Below are 14,292 nucleotides of genomic sequence, written 5' to 3'. Positions count from 1 at the left end.
TGCAATTTTATGCTTTTATCCGGAACTGTAAAGGTCTTGTCCTTTTTACGACATAATTATTGAAACTTCGTTCGTAGAAACGATTACTAAATAATACATTCCAAGAAATCAAGAAGAATAAGAATTCCTGAAGTCTCGTTGAGATCATTTCTTATCGTTCGAAGTTCATAAATATTTTTTCTCCTTTCTTCATCTTTTTTTCTTTTCTTTTTTTTTTTTTTCTTATATTCTTTTTCAATTTTATTTATCCCTCCTTTTCTGTTCTATTCACTCCTTCTTCTTCTTCTTCTTCTTCTTCTTCTTAAATTATCAATCGTTAAATGAAAGAAATAAAAAAAAAAAAAAAAAAAAAAAATAAAAAAAAGAGAAAAAAAAAAGAAAAAAGCAAAGAAAAGGGAGAAAGAAAAATTACATAAGTGACGAATAATCATTATGAAGGAAATCATTGAGTTTTGTTGAAAACGATACAGACGAAACAAATGAGATTCTTCCATTTCTTCCAATTCTCTGGACAAAAATCAGACCTTCTTCTCCCCCCCCTCCCCCTTTCCTCTCTCTCCCTCTTTCTCTCTCTTTCTCTTTCTCTTTCTCTCTCTCTTTTTTTATTAAGAAAGAGAAAGAGAGAGAATGTAGAAAAAGAGGGCAAAGATATACGACAAAAGGATCCTGCTTTTCGGTAGGCGGCACGTCGCCTCAATCGGTCGAAGGATTTTGGATAGGCGAAAGGTACGCTCGCGCCTCTGAAAGAAAGAGAGAAAGAGAGAAAGAAGGAGAAATAAAGAAGGAGAGAGAGAGAGAGAGAGAGAGAGAAAGAAAGAAACGAAGAAAGAGAAGAGACAGCCCTATATATGGCGTGGGTGAGGGAGCCAGGTAGGTATACGTGTTTGCGTATAAAGTGGAATACACCAAAGAAGACTGAAGATGGTTATGGTGGTGTAGCGTACGGTGGTGGTTGTGATGGTGTGGGGTGGCGCATTCCAAGGCTCATTCAGACGGCCATGCTCCCCCGTTGTCAGACATGCTCACAGACAGACTGGCAGACGGCTGGACGAACCTTTTCTCAATCAGGCCAATGCATTTTAAGTTAATTGTACCAGGCGTTTCTCTCTCTCTCTCTCTCTCTCTTTCTCTTTCTCTTTCTCTTTTTCTGTCTCTCTCTTTTTCTCTTTCTCTCTCGTGCACACATACAGAAAAAGAGAGAGAGAGAGAGAGAAGGAGAAACGTTTATTCCACGCACTCGTCTCGTTAAGAAACGTCCACCCATCGTGAAGTGCCGCTGAAGAAAGAGAGAGAGAGAGAGAGAGAGAAAAAGAGAGAAAGAGAGAAAAGGGAAAAAGAGAAAGAAAGAGAGAGAGAGAGAGAGAAAAGAAAAACATCTTGGTACTCTTCGAAAAAGACTCGTTACCAGTTTAAGTGCAAAGTGAGACTCCGTGTTTCTTTCTTTATTTCTTTCTTTCTTTCTTTCTTTCTTTCTTTCTCTTTCTCTCTCTCTCTTTCTCTCTCTTTCTCTTTTATTTTTTTTCCGTATCTTACAAACGCGTTCGTCAAATATCTCGTTAATATGTCTATTATTTTTTCTTCTTTTTTTTCTTTTTTTTTTTTGTTTTTTTTTTTTTTAATATAAAGAAGAAAACAAAAATGAAAAAATAATCTCAAAATCTTCGACATTATAGTTACGTAATGGTTAAATATCTTTCTTCTTATACTTTTTATCTTCTTTCTTTATCACATCGAATGTTCAAACGATTATTTGACGTTGAACGTAGAATATAATTTTTGATATCGTACAATGTATGTGCAAGTGAAAGATAATAAAAGATCATTCAATTTTTAACGTCATTTTGTAACGAATTAGGGTGAAAGAGACCAGGAGATTCTTATTCGCATACTTCTAATATCTCAAAGGACGGAATAGTCCTTAAAGGGAAGAAACCTTGACAGGCAAGCTGCCAGGCAGCCAGGACGAAGACGACGCTTGTCGGTGATGACGCGACACTACCGGAGTTAAGTGGCGAAACGCGCGGATGGCAAAAGTAAAAAGAAAAGAAAAGGAAAAAAAGAAGAAGAAGTCCAATGAAAAAAACCGACTCGAAACCGAAGCGAAGCGAAGCGGCTAAAACAAAAGAGGTGCGGAGGTGTGACGAAACGCCGAGATCGGTGAAGAAGGAGGAGAAGGAGGAGGAAGAGGAGGAGGAGGACCGACCCCTCCGATCTACACCTTTCTCTTTCTCTCGATTCATTCCCGAATCCTTCTCCCTTACCCTCTCCCTATTCTTTTTAGCCTTTAGCTTACGGATCTTTCAAAAAAAAGTTCATTCTTCACGAGCCACCTTGTGTATCGTCTCCTCCTCCTCCTCCTCCTCCTCCTCCTTCTCTACCCTTCCTCACCCTCCAACGCCCGCTCACCAACCGATTCTTTCGTTCGATTCAATTTCTATATATCTGCTTTATCGATCTTCATGAAAAAAAAAAAAAAGAAATGTAATTATACATATATATGTATACACATATAAAAATATCTTATATGAAAAAGGAAATAAATTGTATATATATATATATATAAAAAAAAAAAAAGTAAAAAAAAATGGCAAGAAGGGAAAGCGTGTCAAATTTATTAACATCAACTTATATTCCAAAATTGATTCTAGAATTTATATTTGGATGAATAATTATTCATTAAAAAAAGAAATAATCATGTCCTGTGACGCGAAGTTTTGTAAATGTAAATATGACAAGAAAAAAAAAAAAAAAAGAAAAAAAAAAGAAAAATAAATAAACAAATAAAATATAGACACATTCATTTTATTTTCCCTCGAATATTGCCTTCATATCTTTACGTGAGTGGTGCAATGTGCGGCAAAGAGAGAAAAAAAAGAAGAAGAAGAAAAAAAATAAGAAAAGGAAAATAAAAGAGAAAAACAAAAAAAAAAAAGTGATACATTAAATTCATTCATTTCGACTTATTGAATTCAATGTTTAATGTTAAATTTATTTCTTCAATATTTGCATTATACTTTTTCTTTCTTCTTCATATGTATTGTGAACAAAAAAAAAAATATATATATATATATATATATATATATATATATACATATATTTATATTAATAAATTAATAATGAGTCGATTTAATAAATAAACCGAATATCTTGGTTATCGAATTTCTTCTTTCTTTTTCCTTTTTTTTCTTTTTCCTTTTTTCTTCTTTTCTCTTCTTCGTTTGCACGATTTCGGTGTGGATGATTAGACATGTGTGTACACGTTGGTCGAGATAAAAATTATTTTTCGCCCTTGATTGAGATCTCTTGGGAAATGATGCGCGCTCGTTCGCATTCGTTCATGGTGTATATATATATATATATATATATATATATATATATATATATAAAACCGTGTGGTTCACGATACGAGTTTCTTGCCCTATGAAATATCAATGGCTTATTACTAATGTAATCTTCCGCTCAATGCTCGATGATTGCACGACAGGATGGAACCCCTTCTTACTCGATCTAGTATAACTATGAACTTTTCACGATCTATATATATATATATATATTTGTATTATATATATATATATATATATATATATGCATATGTGTATATATATGTACTTATATATGTACATGACTACTTATTAGATGGAAGCTCGAGGTAGATTTACAACAGAACTTTGGTTTTCTTTCGTAAATTTTTAATAAAGAAAAATTATGATCGATTTTTATTATCTTCCATTGGATTATCAATTCATCCAGTATAATATATATTACTGATCTATCATTATCATCGTCATCATAGTTATTATTATTATATGAATGTAGTTTAAATCCCAAGTAGTTGTAATTCTGTCTCGATGGAAAGGAAAAAAATGATAATAGAATTTACGAATAAAAATGAGAAGAATTGTGGATTCTGCGTTAAAGAGAAAGAAGAAATATATGAGGAAGAAAATAAAAGAAAAAACGAAAAAAAAGAAAAGACAAAAGGCAAAGAGAGAGAGAGAGAGAGAGAGAGAGAGAGAGAGAGAGAGAAAGAGATCCGTTATAAATCCGAGAAAGATCATGGGGCACGTGCAGACTTGCATGCCAGGCAACCATTTTTAAAAGTCCGTCGGGAGAAATAAGAAGGACTTCCCCATCGAAACGAGGACGATCGCGAGCGTGCGTATCCTTTTGCCAATCTCCATCGTCCTTTGTAAAAAAAAAAAAACCAATAAGTAACATAATCAAAAAAATTATAAATCCAAGTTTCGTTATATCTCTCATTGATACGATTATCGTCCTTTCGATTTAAAACGTTCGATCGACGATTATCAAGCCATTGTACGTTTCCTTATCTTTTCTTTCTTTCTTTATATTTTAAACGTGTTACTTAAATATTATTATTACACGAAAGACCTTTTCGACATTAAATTCAGCCTCTTATTTTTTATCTTTTTTCTTATTTATTTATTTATTTTTTTTTTCATTTTCTCTCTCTCTCTCTCTCTCTCTCTCTCTCCTTTCTTTTATTTCTTTTTTCTTCTTCTTCTTCCTTCTTGTTTTTTTCTTTTTTCTTTTCCTTTTTTCTTCATTTTTTTTTTTTTTTCGACAAGAGAAACTCGCAGAGTCACTAAAAACCGTGTACTATATACCGTGAATAAGTAATACCGCGTATATTTATTGAACGATATACAGAGAAAGAGATTCCGATGACTCGAGGATTCTCCGTTGAGGATCAAAAAATTTCATAAAAGCTGTTCCAATGGATTCGTGGTACGAGGGGGTAGGTAACTGGGAGAAAGAGAAAGAGAAGAGCGAGAGCGAGAGCGAGAGCGAGAGCGAGAGAGAGAGAGAGAGAGAGAGAGAAAGAGGAAGAGGAAGAAGACCTCGATACGAACTAATTTCACATTCGTCCTCCTACCCGTCTGATGAGAAAGAAAGAAAAAGAAGGAGAAACAGAGAGAGAGAGAGAGAGAGAGAGAGAGAGAGAGAGAGAGAGAGAGAGAGAGAGAGAGAGAGAGAGAGAGAGAGAGAGAACGTAGGCCATACTCTCGTTTCTTCTTCTTCGAAGAAAAATCTCATTTTCTTCGCCCTAAGGGCTTCGGTAGCAAGGAAGAAAACGCCAGCCAGCCAGTCAGCTAGCTAGCTAGCTACCTATATGTATATATATATATATGTCCTTATACATATCCACACACTTGTACATAGACACATACATGAGACTTCTCTTGCGAGGCCGGCCAATATTTGCCTAAGGAAATTCAGAAAAGTTTACACACGACTCCTCCTCTTCCTTCTCCTCCTTCTCCTTCACCTCCACCTCCACTCTCTTCATCCTCCTTCTTTTCCTCCTTCTCCTTCATCTCCTCCACCTCGGAGTCGAGCCAGCTTCTTTCCAGTCCGGGGATTTCTTCGGTCAATTTTCTTCAAACCTTCCCTTTACTTTTCCCCCTCTTTCTCCTCTCTCTCTCTCTCTCTCTCTCTTTCTTGCGAAGCGAGCTTTAATAATATCTCCAGCACGCTTCCACGTTACGTGTGTGCAGGTATCATAGAGGAAGACGAGATCAAATCTTCGGAGTATTTTCTTACGTTAGGTAAAACACGTATGTTTTTATAACCCGTCGAAGAAAATCTAAAATATGCTTTCATGAACATATATATATATATATGTGTGTGTGTGTGTGTGTGTGTGTTTAGTTATTACCTTGTACTCATATTAATTTCACTAGCCATTTATTCACTAGATTATTAATATTTTTAAATGTTTAGAAGTTCGATTTTAATTTTAAAAAGAAAAGAAAAAAAGAGATAATAAAGTAAAAAAGAAAAATAGCTAGTCAAATAAAATAACACTAAAAAGAAAAAACAAAATAGAGAGAGAGAGAGAGAGAGAGAGAGAGAGAGAGAAAGGGAGAGGAAGAAAATAAATAACGCGAGAACGAAGAAAATGTTCGTCCGAAATGATTTCGATGGGAGCTCGTAAAGAAGTTTTTAAGCAGAATGGTCCTTTTACTGTTTCGAAAAAGGATACGAAGGATTCAGAGGACGAAGAGGAAGAAGAAAAAGGAAAATAAAGAGAATGAGGAGAAAACGAAGGAGAAGAAGGAGGAGGAGGAGGAAGTTTGTCTCGGCCCTCGTAGGTGGAAGGAAGCAGAATTTGAATACGATCGATTTCCAATAAATAAGGATTCTCGTGATAATGGCGGCTGTTCCTTCCAATGTGGAAAAGAAGGATCGGTAAGAGGTTGAGGACGTGGAATGGTGGAAAAGAAGGATGGGTGGGTGGTTGGGTGAGTGAGTGAGCGAGTTGAGGTGGGTTGAAGATGAGGGAAGGGGCGGGGAGGGTGGACAGGAGTGGTAGAGAGCTTCCTATCTGCAAGAGATAACGAGACAGCTCTTCACGTTACTGTAGTTTGAGTTCGGGCTTCGTTAGAACGACTCCTAAGTTCCCACTTACGACGAATTTTTCGATCTTTCTTCTCGCTTTTTTTTTCCTTTTTTTTTCTTTTACTTTAAAAAATTGTCCAAAAAAAAATTCTCATCGTAACCCCCTAAACCCCTGACCCCGCCACCCTTCGCCCTCTCGCTCGGTATCCTATTCAGCAAATTCTTAACAATGGATGTTCCTTTGCACGTTTTTAAAAACTAAAATTTTCATCCACCGTTCGTAATCTCTGACAAGAACAAAACGTCGTCTCGTCTCACGTCTATCTATCTTGCGTTTTCGTACGAATTAAAAAGAAAAATATATTTGTTAGACGTTGAAAAGACTTCCTCGATGTTTCGACCATTTGATCAATGGATATATGGATATGTATATATATATGTATATATATATACATATACATATATATATGATCAAAAATTTTGATAAATATAATATTATATATATTATGCGTCCGAAGAAATGAGTCCGACCTGCTGTTTGCAGCTGTTCCATTCGACGTGTCCAGAGAAAGGTGACCGGTCGAAAAATATGGAACGTGTCGGTAAATAAGTACGTATAATAGGAGTGAACGAGAGAGATGAATACGTATTAACGAAAGAGTAAAAAGAGAGAGAGAGAGAGAGAGAGAGAACAATATTTCAAGCATATTATTAAATGCAAAATATTATATAAGAGATGACATAACGAAATAATAAATTGAGTAATATTATGAATAAAATCGAACGATTGAAGAGAGAAAGAGAAAGAGCAATAGAAAGAGAGAGAGAGAGAGAGAGAGAGAGAGAGGGACGAATTTACGAGGGAAATTTAAGAATTTCGAACGGCACGTACCGGTACCTCTCCTCCTCTTCCTCCTCCTCCTCCTCCTCTTCCTCCTTCTCTCTTTTTTCCCTCATTGTAGTCGTTGTCGTCGACCACAACGACGACGAATCGCGAATCCTCTACACGTCAGAGAACGAAGCGTACGAAATCACGAATTCTCGGATGGTTGCGCGAGCCGCCGCTGATTTATGACAAATAAGAGAATTCGGTCTGGCTACGCACGTTTCGAGCGGTATACCCAGGCGCGTACCAATAATGAATACGTATAAGGAAGGAGGGTGAGCCTGCTAACTCCCTCTTTCACCTCCCTACTCGCCTCACCCTCGCTATCATCCTGGATCGACTTATTTGAAATGTAAAGACGCGTTTCTCTCCATTTCCCTCTTCTTCTTTCATTCTACGCATAATCTTTATCTCTCTCTCTCTCTCTCTCTCTCTCTCTTTCTCTCTCTCTTTTTTCTCTCTGTTTTTCATTATATTTATCTCTCGAGATTTTATTAAAACCAAGTATAAGACATTTTTATGAATGAAAAAAAGAAAAGAAAAGAAAGGAAAAGAAAAGGGAAGAGAATAAAGGAAACAGTTTTTATTCATCGAGAGACAACTATATACGAATTCGAATCGTTCTCTTTTTCATTTTATCTTACTTATATCCTATTATTCGAATAAAAAAAAAAAAAAAAAGATTTATTCACGATCACGCTAACATCTTTTGATATAAGTATAGTGACAAACTGTCGCGAGCGATACCATATATATATATATATATATATATATATGCGTATGTATGTATATCGTTAGAGAAAAGGTGGGACGTTAGGAGAAGGAGATGGACCGAAGCCCTTTGATGCAGGCTCTTCGACGACCAGCATTATGACGTATCTCCTTTTGGATCGAAGGAGTACGTCAAAGAGAGAAAGAGTCAGAAAGAGAGAGAGAAAGAGAGAGAGAGAGAGAGAGAGAGAGAGAGAGTCCCATCGTCTCTTGAGTCCGATCGCGAACGAAGGAGTAGGACAGATAAGTGGATAGATAGATAGATAAGCTGGATAGATAGATCGAAACGTGAGAAGAGGTGCTCTGCGCCTCTAAAGAGTGAGAGGGTTGGTTGGTTGGTTCGTTGTTTGGTTCGTTGGTTGGTTGGTTGGTTGGTTGGTTGGTTGGTACTATATATATATATATGTGTGTGTGTGTAGTAAAGTGAGATAGAGATGGAAAGGAAGACGACCGTTTGGGACTTGGCTACCTACACAATCTCCTTGAAAAACACGAATCTTGTGATCTTACGTAGTTACATACCATACATCCGTACATACATACATACATACATACATACATACATACGTTGATAGGTACGTTACCTACCTACATACGATCGTGTAGCATACACACGTAGATATTACAGTACGACGATTTGAAAGGTACATCGCGAGAAAGAAGAAGAAGAAGAAGAAGAGAGATAGAGATAGTGGTAGAGATAGAGAGTAAGAGAGAGGGAGAGAGGGAGGGAGGGAGGGAGGGAGGGAGGAAGAAAGAGAGAGAGAGAGAGAGAACATATATACCTGGGTGGATGCATTCACCGTCTCGCTTGCACGCGGATTATCCGTAAAACGCCCTCCATTATGATTATCTATACGTTGCTCTACGATCCAGATGCCTGTGGCACGTTCGATCCGGCCCGATCTTTGTACGTGATCGTTCCTCGAGTAAGAGAGAGAGAGAGAGAGAGAGAGAGAGAGACAAAGAGAAAGAGAGAGAGAGAGAAAGATAGATAGAGAGAAGAGACTTTTCTTCCTTTGTTGGACGATCTCTTTTGCTCTTTCTCTTTCTCTTTCACTCCCGATACTCGATCGTTACGATGGACACGGCTCGCTAATGGTTGCCTCGATGTAACCTTCGGATGGACCACCTTCTTCTCATGAGAAAGAGAGAACGAAAGAAAGAAAGAGAGAGAAAGAGAGAGAGAGAGAGAGAGAGAGAAGGGGGCACGTTCTCTCGAGTACTCCTACGTTACTGTGAAATTGGACTAACGCGTTCCTTCCTACGTGACATCATGACGATACACGATAATTTTATCGCTTCTTTTTTTTTCCCCCATCCCATTTTATTTTCGTTTCTCTTTCTTTTCTTTTCTTTTCTTTTTTTTTTTTTGCATTTTTTTCATACTTCTCTATTTCTCTTCTTTTTTCTTTATTCCTTTTTTTTTCTTCCTCAACATTGCAGAAACGAATATTGCAGCGAGATACGATATCGCGTTTGGATAATTAATATCTTAATTTCATTTTCTTTCCCTACGCTTTTTTCCTTATTCTTTTTCTTCTATCTCTCAAAGGAAATTATTACACCCGAATGATTTTTAATCGACATACCCCATCCTATCTTTCTCCTTTTCCTATCCTTTCCTATTCTTTTCTTTTCGTTGTTTTCTTAATTTCTTTCTCCTCACTTCTTTTTCTCTTTTTTATTTTTTTCCTTTCTTTTTTTTTTTTTTTTTTTTCTTTTTTATCCTCTTAATTTTTTATCATCATACGTACTCCGACATGTTATTTACGAGAACGAAATATGTAGTAATACACCTATTCCCGATATTTCCACATGTGTCATTTCAGCCGTTCGTTTTTATCGTCGTCGGCGTTGGGGACGATGAAGATAGAGAGAGATAGACACAGATAGAAGAGGGGCGAAGGAAGTGCGCGGGAAAGGAGGAATAGGGTGGGGTGGAGGGGTGGTAGGAAGGGGGTGAGCCTTACGTCGATACGTGATCGGCATTAACTCTCCTTCGGCGTTCTCTCTCTCTCTCTCTCTGTCTCTCTCTCTCTTTTTCTCTCTTTTGGATAAAAAGGGAAGCGTTTTAAATTTCCTCCACGCTATTCGAAGGGTGAGCGCTCTCCTTTGATCGGTAGAATGTCATTAGAGTGAGCTTTTACTCTTTAGAGATCGGGACCGGTCGTCTGCGCTCGCGGACACGAATTTCTCGTGAGATTCCACGTCACGGGCATTCGGAAAAAGAGATCCGATTAAACTCGATGGCCTCTTTTGGTACACACACATATATATATGTGTGTGTGTATGTGTGTGTGTATTTATACTATATATACTTATATAGTAGCCGCCAGAGATTTATATGTACTTGATAAACAGATTTATATGTACCTCTGCGTATATATATATACATATATATATATGTATATGTATATGTGTACGTAGATCCAATTAACGTAACACTAATACCACGTTAAGTGTAACTAATTTGAATAAATTCGTAATACATGTCTACCAAGCGTATACTATATAAGAAAAAGTAGTAAGAAATTTTCTGAATGGCTTCATCGTATATCCGAGAAACAACATCAAGATTGGGTTAACATCAATACGTAATAGTAGTAGTAGTAGTAATAGTAGTAGTAGTAATAGTAATAGTAATAGTAATAGTAGTAGTAGTAGTAGTAGTAGTAATAGTACCCTAACGTCGAATACGAAATAAATCTTATTTCTTTTCGACAATGGGAGATTTTAAAAGAGTCGACAACTTCTATTGCTAAAGGGCAACCAACGATCGAGTTACGTATGTATTCTTTTCCATACTTTTTTTTTCTTCTATTTCTCTCTCTCTCTCTCTCTCTCTCTCTCTCTATCTATCTATCTTTCTCTTTCTCTATCTATCTTTTCTAACGTTCGACACGTTACATTGGGGCCTTCGGGTTGGGCCATTCGTTACGTATCGCTTCGGCGAGAAACGAGAAGTTAGGGGAGGGTATCGCTCGTGGTATTGATTGCCGATGATCGTGTCGCACAACCCCCGGCGTAAATTATCATCGACGATACTAAAAAAAGCCCTGAGTCATCGGCCGTTCGATAATCACCCTTCACCGAGCAATGCCAGCCATTCATTCGTTTGCCCTGCTGTGTTTGGTTGACTCAACGTAGCTTCTTTTCTATCCTTTTCTCTCATTCTCTCTCATTCTCTCTCTTTCTCTCTCTCTCTCTTTTTCTCATCCCTTCCTCTTCTTGGACGTTTTACGTTCCCGCAGAATTCCGTTCGCGTCAGTCTCGTCATAAACGAGAGTATTATACAGCATTGGGACAATGAGTCCGTTGAAATGCTTTCGAGGTTCGCAGCTGTGTTGATAAATGTCTTAGATAGGTATCGAAGTCTCTCTCTCTCTCTCTCTCTCTCTCTTTCACTCTCTTTACACATACAAATACGCACACACAAGCACACATGTTCGAAGTCGTTTCGTTTGAAATCGAAAGCGAAAAATAGACACTTTTCGTGATTGTGTGTCGTCGTGTCTGATAATCGATGTCCGGTTACGTCGTACGTATTGCGAAACATCCACCTAGATTATATCCAATGGAATAAGCGTTTTCTATGATGACGAAGAAGAAAAAAAAAAGAAAAAAAAAGAAAAAACCAGAGGAAAGATAAAATATACAAAAAAAAAAAAAAAAAAAAGTCAAAAAAAAAAAAAGAAAAGAAAAGAAAGAAAGTAAAAAAGAGAAAGAAAAAATCATCTCGAAAAGTACGAAATATTGAACGCGATAAATAAACGACACGTGTTTTTGTATTATCTATCTACCTAACTACGTAAGTGCGAATAGGAAGTAATTAGCTTTTGCGGATTATTATTGTCGAGCGTTACTTACTTTCTCATCTCATTTTCTCTCTCTCTCTCTCTCTCTCTCTCTCTCTCTCTTCGGTATAATATAATTGCGGTAGAAAATAACGCTCAACGATTTCCAGCCGGCGCGGCGAGCGATTAGGCCTTCTTATAAAAGCATTAGAGCCCGTTGCACTCGCTTCGCTCCTAACATCGTCGGTTCGATGTGCTCGCCGGACATGTTTTTTCTTCTCTTTTTTCTCTCATTTTTGTTTCCTTTATTTCTTTTCATTTTTTTCCTCCTTTCTTTCTTTCTTTCCTTCTTTCTTTCCTTCTTTCCTTCCTTCCTTCCTTCCTTCCTTCCTTCCTTCCTTCCTTCTTTCTTTCTTTCTTTCTTTCTCTTTCTTTACTTGTTCCCAACTCGCATAATCGAAACGCGTTTGTTTGCTCCATCGTACGGAGAATCGAATGCGTCGTAGACAAGTTTGATCATTCGAAATCACTCGTATTTCTCGTTTTTCTTCTTTCTTTTTTTTTTTTTCTTTTCTTCTCTCGATAATACCAAATTTGTCTTAATAATTCATTAGTTATGGCGATGGGAATTAATTGATTAAGAAAAAAACCAAAAAGAAAAAAAAAAAAAACAAGAAAAGCAAAAAAAGAAAAGGAAAATCAAATAATACGAAATAAATGTCTCTCGACGTACATAAATGTCTATCCGTTGAACTCTCATACTTCATTATAATTCATTTGAAATTCTTCTCTCTTTAATTCGTTGAATAAGTAATAACTCTTGAAAGAAGGAAAGGAAAGGAAAGAAAGAGAAAAAAAAAAGCAGAGAAAAGAAGCTCGATTATTCTCGAAACCTCGTAGATTTCACGTTTTCGGAATAATTCAATAGGTTCGTCATAATGATTCGTATTAATTGCTGAAGAAGGAAAATAATTAAAAAAAGAAACAAAAAGAAAAAAATAAATATATAAATAAATAATTATTAATATCTACGAAAGAAAAATTTGCGACGTATACGACCGAATACCATTTTTACAATCTTACAATTTGGCAAAAGATTCTTTTTCGATTCGCTGAAAGATGATGTTTGAAGGGGAAAAAAAAGAAAGGAAAAAGAAAAATAAAAAGAAAAGAAAAGAACAAAAAGTACAAACAAAGGGCAAAAAAAATATTGAAGAGAAAATAATTGAAAGAGAAAAAGGATCATAAAAAAAAGATTGATTGCTCTTGCAAATCGTAGAAAAAAAAAAAAAAAAAAAAAAAAAAGAAAAAAAAAAGAAAGAGAAAAAAGGGAAACAAAAAAAACGAAGAAAAAAAGTTCGAGCGTGCACCGGTGTTTAAAGAAAGAGAGAGATAGAGAGAAAAAGAGAGAGAGAGAGAGAGAGAGAGAGAGAGAGAAAGAGTCGCGTCGCACATGCCATTGAAGAAGTCAGAGGGCGATGAAGAATTCAAGAGTTTGCGGAAGGGTCGAAGGTGAAAGGGAAGGTGGTGGTTGTATGCTGGTAGAAGCTTCTTTACTAGCTAGCCTTACGGCACCCTCGAGGCGCGGTTTTGCCCGACGGCAGGCATACCGAGCAGGCATTACATGATTGTCTTGTCAGAATCGTGTTCACCCTTCCCACCCCTTTCTCCCACTACCTCCCCCTTTTTATCCCTCCAAACCACCCTCTGTACTTCATTCTTTAAGCCTTGCAAGTATCGTTCCTGGCTGGCAAAAGTCGAGACGACGAGTGGCACGAATACACGTACTTTGTGGTTTTTCTCTCTTCTTTCTTTTTTTTCCCCTTTCTTTTTCCTTTTTGTCTTCTTCTCTCTCTCTCTCTCTCTCATTTTCTTAGATATACATAGAAGAACTCTGACTATGTTGTGTACTAGACCCACGTAAACATAAGTACGATACAGTTGGGGATAGCGAGGAATCTTTGATAAAATTGTCGGACGACACGGCGAAGAAACAAAAAAAAAAAAAGGAAAGAAAGAAAGACGAAAGTAAAAGAAAAAAAAAAGAGAAAGAGAGAGAGAGAGAGAGAGAGAAGAAAGCTCGTCCTTGGAGCCAACATCGTTCGTTTTTAGAATGTCTTTAGGACACGCTAAAGCGTACCCCTTTCTTTTTTCTCTCCTTCGAAACTTCGACCACTCGAATTTATCCCGATTGTCGATTTGTCGATAATCATTTAACTTTTTCCATTAACCATCTGTTAAGAGTTATGCGATCATTCTCTTTATGAATCTGACACTAAGAGGAACCCGCACAATTTCAATTACAATTTTGATTTTCGAAATTGGTATTGAAAACTTACAAAGATTATTTCGATCCTCGAGATTGTTGAAATAAATCCCAGTAAGAGATTATGATAGATTGATCTTATGCGGGTATAGGGAGTTTGAGATTGTATACTCTCGTTTCATCTCTCTCTCTCTCTCTCTCTCTCTCTC

General features: G+C 36.8%; 1 protein-coding gene and 1 long non-coding RNA gene across 29 annotated transcripts in view; one reads left to right on the top strand and one right to left on the bottom strand.

Annotated features, from left to right (window-relative positions):
• LOC124948702 overlaps positions 1-2,557 on the top strand; it is a 34,346-nt gene extending 31,789 nt beyond the window's left edge. The window contains exon 4 of the long non-coding RNA XR_007100805.1: positions 1,856-2,557. This is a non-coding gene — a long non-coding RNA (uncharacterized LOC124948702). The remainder of the gene's footprint in view (positions 1-1,855) is intronic.
• Positions 1-14,292, bottom strand: part of LOC124948700 (zinc finger homeobox protein 3) — a 402,750-nt gene that overhangs the window by 49,929 nt on the left and 338,529 nt on the right. The window lies entirely within an intron of this gene.

The sequence above is a fragment of the Vespa velutina genome, chromosome 4, assembly GCF_912470025.1.
Source record: "Vespa velutina chromosome 4, iVesVel2.1, whole genome shotgun sequence".
In the NCBI taxonomy this organism is placed as follows: domain Eukaryota; kingdom Metazoa; phylum Arthropoda; class Insecta; order Hymenoptera; family Vespidae; genus Vespa; species Vespa velutina.
Note: the sequence above shows the minus strand (reverse complement) of the source record. Positions and strands in the feature narration are given on the sequence as shown.